Source organism: Oryx dammah, unplaced genomic scaffold, assembly GCF_014754425.2.
Source record: "Oryx dammah isolate SB20612 unplaced genomic scaffold, SCBI_Odam_1.1 HiC_scaffold_19, whole genome shotgun sequence".
Taxonomy (NCBI): Eukaryota; Metazoa; Chordata; class Mammalia; order Artiodactyla; family Bovidae; genus Oryx; species Oryx dammah.
Window position 1 is genome coordinate 82,907,221 of NW_024070203.1, and position 6,895 is coordinate 82,914,115.

Sequence of the window (6,895 nt, forward strand, 5' to 3'; positions counted from 1 at the left end):
TTTAGCTACAAAATGCATTTTGTTGTTTCTGAGGGACTGACGGGGGTGACTGGAATCTCTAAAAGCCTACAAAACAACAATTAAAAACCCTTTCGGTTTAATTCCCGAATTGATCAATTAAATCAAGATCTCATATAATTATTACCTGTAATGATTTTCTATTATTTTAAAAGTATCAAACTATACACCAAGACCTAAAATAGGCCAGACAACAAATACTTAATAAATGCCTGTCTCCCAAACCTGGGTAGCATCTGATGGCTTGTACAAATACTGTAGTGGTGAAACATTCCTTCAGTTTTCAAAACCGTGTAGTTAATTCCTCAGTGGTCTTTCAGGAGGGAAATGAAAAAGTTACTACAGGTGATTTATAAGATTTCAGGAAATTGTGTGTAAATATAGGGGTCAATTTTAGTACTCTTGAGTTTTTTTATTGTGATAATAGACACTCTCTCAGTCTCTCAAATGTCTATAGAACTGAAACAAGAATTATTTTAAAACCACTATATCACTATAGTTTTCTGCTTCAGTTACTATTATAAAACACCTTGGTATTATATGTCATGACTGGAAAAAAGGACTTAGTACCATCTGTTTCTAAAATTATGGTTTTGTTTTATTAATTTTTCTTGTTAAACTTAATAGAATATGATCTTATTGGAAACAGTTTATAAAGCTATATAGTTAGCTGAAAACAGAAATATCAGATGTTTTTAAGTCAGGTTAAAATGCCCTGTGCTTTACAAGAATTTCATTTTTGGTTTCAAGGAAATCTCATCATTAAGTGTGTGGTTTGTACTCTGGGTTTTATATTACCCACAAAGATTAAACTACAGAAAACAGTCTTAAAAAATCAAATATAAAAATTCATAAAAATGAAACCAAATGTATCTACTCAAAGCAGAAAATTTTTTGAAATGTAATGTGGCTTAATCACTGTTCATATTTTTTTTAGTTCTTAACTTTTTCTTTACTTAAAAATACATCATTTTGAGTAAAGATTCTTGAGTAGATAAGTTTAACTTTATTCTACTGTACAGGGGAATAAGCCCTCTGAAAATGTCTAGTACGATATGCCTTCTCAAGGTAATTATGAATTTCATAGTATAATTTCATTGCACCTTGAGTTATCAAATTCTTGTTAAGTATCATATATCTTATAGGTGCTATGTCTCTTAGACTCTGAATTCTGAAATTTTATATGTTAGGTTAAGTGCATGTTTTGTCCATAATAATACTTTGATGTTGTAAAGAAATGATGTCTATTATACTTTGCTTAGCATTCACCAGGCACTCAATTATTTCATGCATGTTAAATGGATACATTACTAGAATAACAAATAACAATCCTGCTTGTTAACAGTAACAAATAACATTTTAGAAACTGTGAACTATGTAATTCTCGATATAAACAAAAGCCCTTCATTGGAGGACTCCCTGTTTCCAAGCAGACCACTTGCAGGGAAAAATTATGCTGTGCAAGCAAAGATAAAGGTGGTTTCATTTTCAGATATGCCACACAGTTTTGTTGTTGTTGTTGTTTAGTCACTCAGTCATGTCGGACCCTTTGAGACCTCATGGACTGCAGCATGACAGGCCTCTCTGTCCTTCACCATCTCCCAGAGTTTGCTCAGACTCACGTATGTTGAGTTGGTGATGCCATCCAACCATCTCATCCTCTGTCGTCCCCTTCTCCTCCCGCCCTCAATCTTTCCCAGCATCAGGGTCTTTTCTAATGTGTCAGTTCTTCGCATCAGGTGGACAAAGTATTTGGAGCTTCCGCTTCAGCATCAGTCTTTGCAACGAATATTCAGGACTGATTTCCTTTAGGATTGACAGGTTTGATCTCCTTGCAGTCCAAGGGACTCTCAAGAGTCTTCTCCAACATCACACTTCAAAAGCATCAATTCTTTGGCACTCAGCTTTCTTTATGGTCCAACTCTCACATCCATTCATGTCTACTGGAAAAACCATAGCTCTGAGTATGTGGACCTTTGTTGGTAAAGTAATGTCTCTGCTTTTTAATATGCTGTCTATGTTTGTCATAGCTTTTCTGCCAAGGATTTTAAATATATTATGCCATTCCTTTCTGGCCTGCAAAATTTCTGCTAAAAAATAAACTCATCATGTTATAAATTATTCATAGTTCCTTTGCACATAATATAACTAGCTGCTTTTCTCTTGCTGCATTTAAGGTATCTTTAAATTTTTGATATTTTAGTCATAATATGTCTTAGAGTAGGAACTTGCCCAGTGGCTCAGGGGTAAAGAATCTGTCTACAATGCAGGAGCCACAGGAGATGCAGGTTAGATCCCTGGGGCAAGGAAGATTCCCTGAAGGAGGGCATGGCAACCCACTCCAGTATTGCTGCCTAGAGAAGCTTACAGACAAAGGAGTGCGGTGGGCTACAGTCTACAGGGTCACAAAGCATCGGACACGACTGAAGTGTCTTCTCATCACGTCTTAATGTGGACCTCCTCAGGTTCCTCTTGTTTGGTGCTTTCTATGCCCTGGAGCCATCTATTTTCTTCTCTAATTTAGGAAAGTTGTCAGGTATTATTTCTTCAAATAAGTTCTCTGCCCCTTCTTTCTTGTCCTTCTGAGATCCTTATAATTCAATTATTAGCTTGCTTAATGTCTTAGAAATTTCCTAAACTGTCCTCATTTTCAAATATTTAGAAAAAAATTTTTTTTCTATTCAGCTTGGGTGATTTCCACTACTCTGTCTTCCAGATCACTGATTCCTTTTTTTCTATTTCATTGAATCTACTATTGATTCCTTCTAGTTTTTGTAAAAATTATTTTGGTTATTATATTCTTCAGCTGTTGTATTTTCTAGTCCTTTGTGGAATTCTCACTGTGTTCTTCCACTCTTCTCTTGAGCTTGGCAAACATCTTTATGATCATTACCTTGGATTCTTTATCAGGTATTGGTTACGGCCACTTTGTTGAGTTCCTTTCCCGAGATTACGTCCTATTCCTCCATTCGAAATTTATTCCTCTCTGTCCTAACTTGAACCTGCTCTCTGTGTTAACTTCTGTGTTAGGTACGTTGGTTTCATTTTCTGCAATGGGAGAAGGTGCTCTATTAGGCACAGCAGCACACTCGCCTCTGATCACCAGGGCCATTCTATGTGGGCTCCATCTGCAGTTCTGATTTTGTGGGGCCAGTTACTGTGGCTGCCCAGGTAAGGTGGGCTGCTTTTCAGTCTCGTTGGCTGCAATGCTCTGCCTCATGCAGTGGCTATCAGACAGCGGGAGGGTGGGTTCACATTCCTATGCAATTGCCTCTTTAGCCTGTGGGGGCTGAGGGCTTGTGCCAGCTTGCAGTAGGCAGGGTCAAGTCCCCACCAATATGCCATAGAATTTTTATTGGGCTGCATTTTTCTGATTATTCCTCCAGCTTTCAATTTTTTTTCCCTTTAAGCATGGATTTTTTTTTTTCCCCAAAGAAGTATTTATCTATTAAGCTAATAAAATTTTTATTTTTGAGAGCTAAGAGACTCTATGTGCTTCCAACAACACAAGAGAAGACTCTACATATGGACATCACCAGATGGTCAACACCGAAATCAGATTGATTGTATTCTTTGCAGCCAAAGATGGAGAAGCTCTATACAGTCAAAAAAAACAAGACCAGGAGCTGACTGTAGCTCAGATCATGAACTCCTAATTGCCAAATTCAGACTTAAATTGAAGAAAGTAAGGAAAACCACTAGACCATTCAGGTATGACCTAAATCAAATCCCTTATGATTATACAGTGAAAGTGAGAAATAGATTTAACGGTCTAGATCTGATAGATAGAGTGCCTGATGAACTATGGAATGAGGTTTGTGATATTGTACAGGAGACAGGGATCAAGACCATCCCCATGGAAAAGAAATCCAAAAAAGCAAAATGGCTGTCTGGGGAGGCCTTACAAATAGCTGTGAAAAGAAGAGAAGCAAAAAGCAAAGGAGAAAAGGAAAGATATAAGCATCTGAATGCAGAGTTCCAAAGAATAGCAAGAAGAGATAAGAAAGCCTTCCTCAGCGACCAGTGCAAAGAAATAGAGGAAAACAACAGAATGGGAAAGACTAGAGATATCTTCAAGAAAGTTAGAGATACCAAGGGAACATTTCATGCAAAGATGGGCTCGATGAAGGACAGAAATGGTATGGACCTAACAGAAGCAGAAGATATTAAGAAGAGGTGGCAAGAATACACGGAAGAACTGTACAAAAAAGATCTTCATGACCCAGATAATCATGATGATGTGATCACTCATCTAGAGCCAGACATCTTGGAATGTGAAGTCAAGTAGGCCTTAGAAAGCATCACTACGAACAAAGCTAGTGGAGGTGATGGAATTGCAGTTGAGCTGTTGCAAATCCTGAAAGATGATGCTGTGAAAGTGCTACACTCAATATGCCAGCAAATTTGGAAAACTCAGCAGTGGCCACAGGACTGGAAAAGGTCAGTTTTCATTCCAATCCCAAAGAAAGGCAATGCCAAAGAATGCTCAAACTACTGCACAATTGCACTCATCTCACATGCTAGTAAAGTAATGCTCAAAATTCTCCAAGCCAGGCTTCAGCAATACGTGAACCGTGAACTCCCTGATGTTCAAGCTGGTTTTAGAAAAGGCAGAGGAACCAGAGATCAAATTGCCAACATCCTCTGGATCATGGAAAAAGCAAGAGAGTTCCAGAAAAACATCTATTTCTGCTTTATTGACTATGCCAAAGCCTTTGACTGTGTGGATCCCAAGAAACTGTGGAAAATTATGAAAGAAATGGGAATACCAGACCACCTGACCTGCCTCTTGAGAAATCTGTATGCAGGTCAGGAAGCAACAGTTAGAACTGGACATGGAACAACAGACTGGTTCCACATAGGAAAAGGAGTGCATCAAGGCTGTATATTGTCACCCTGCTTATTTAACTTCTATGCAGAGTACATCAGGTGAAACGCTAGGCTGGAAGAAACACAAGCTGGAATCAAGATTTCTGGGAGAAATATCAATAACCTCAGATATGCAGATGACACCACCCTTATGGCACAAAGTGAAGAGGAGCTAAAAAGCCTCTTGATGAAAGTGAAAGAGGAGAGTGAAAAAGTTGGCTCAAAGCTCAACATTCAGAAAACGAAGATCTTGGCATCCGGTCCCATCACTTCATGGGAAATAGATGGGGAAACAGTGGAAACAGTGTCAGACTTTATTTTGGGGGGCTCCAAAATCACTGCAGATGGTGACTGCAGCCATGAAATTTAAAGACGCTTACTCCTTGGAAGAAAAGTTATGACCAACCTAGATAGTATATTCAAAAGCAGAGACATTACTTTGCCGACTAAGGTCCGCCTAGTCAAGGCTATGGTTTTTCCTGTGGTCATGTATGGATGTGAGAGTTGGACTGTGAAGAAGGCTGAGCGCTGAAGAATTGATGCTTTTGAACTGTGGTGTTGGAGAAGACTCTTGAGAGTCCCTTGGACTGCAAGGAGATCCAACCAGTCCATCCTGAAGGAGATCAGTCCTGGGATTTCCTTGGAAGGAATGATGCTAAAGCTGAAGCTGCAGTACTTTGGCCACGTCATGCGAAGAGCTGACTCATTGGAAAAGACTCTGATGCTGGGAGCGATTGTGGGCAGGAGGAGAAGGGGACGACTGAGGATGAGATGGCTGGATGACATCCCGGACTCGATGGACGTGAGTCTGAGTGAACTCCGGGAGATGGTGATGGAGAGGGAGGCCTGGGGTGCTGCAATTCATGGGGTTCCAAAGAGTCAGACACGACTGAGCGACTGAACTGAACTGAACTGAACTGAAGAGACTCTATAGTCAACCTCTCTTCTCTCAGAGACTCCTTAGAATTCTACCTTGTGGCTGAAAACCACCATTTCGATTATTTCATTCTTTAGGGTCACAAATGAAATTTATACCCCTCCATGTTTTCAGAAGGTATTTACAGACCTTGTTCCATATGGTGTATTTTTTCAACTGTGACAGAACTTTCTATGAATGACAGTGGAAATTACATATATGAAATGAATGGAAAATTAATCTCAGCTGACACCAAAATTTTTCTTGAAAGATACGTGCCTTTGTTTAGAAATATACTTTGAGAAACCTTTTAGAGTGGCATCTGATACCCTCAAGTCATGAGCTTTGAAGATCAGCTTTAAAATGATAATTAAACTGCTCTGCCAAACAAATATTTAGGATGTAGAGGGCTGGAAAGGGATGAAGAGAAAGGAGCTGGTGAGAGAAGAGGCAGTGGACATCAAACAAGACAGTGGGAGACATATATCGTTTATGTTTTTTATTTTATATTGGAGTGTAGTGGATTAACAACGTTGTGATAGTTTCAGGTGAACAGTGAAGGGACTCAGCTATGCATATATATGTATCTTTTCTCCCCCAAACTCTCCTCCCATCCAGGCTGCTACATAACATTGAGCAGAGTTCTGTATGCTATACAGTAGATCCTTGTTGGTTATCCATTTTAAATATAGCAGTGTGTACATGTCCATCCCAAGGGACATATTTTTAAAAGCCAAAATGTATACCATACTCCATTAAAATTTCAATTATACATTTGTATGAGTCTCCTCCTTTATGGAATATCAGTTTCTGTTACAGATGCTTTGAGGCTTTATCTAATTTATTTCTAATCCACATAACAATCCCATAATGTACACTATATTCCCACTTGACTAATAAGGATAAGTAAGACCAGGATTCTCCATTTACATATACATTCTGTTTGACAGTAACTTATTGATCACTTACTAGCTGACACATACCCTGTTAGATGCTGGGGGTATGGTAGAAAACAATGGAAGTTAAAAGTTTCTGGTCTCAGTTAGTTTACATTTATCTGCATTATGCCTGTGATGACAGATTCAATTCTAA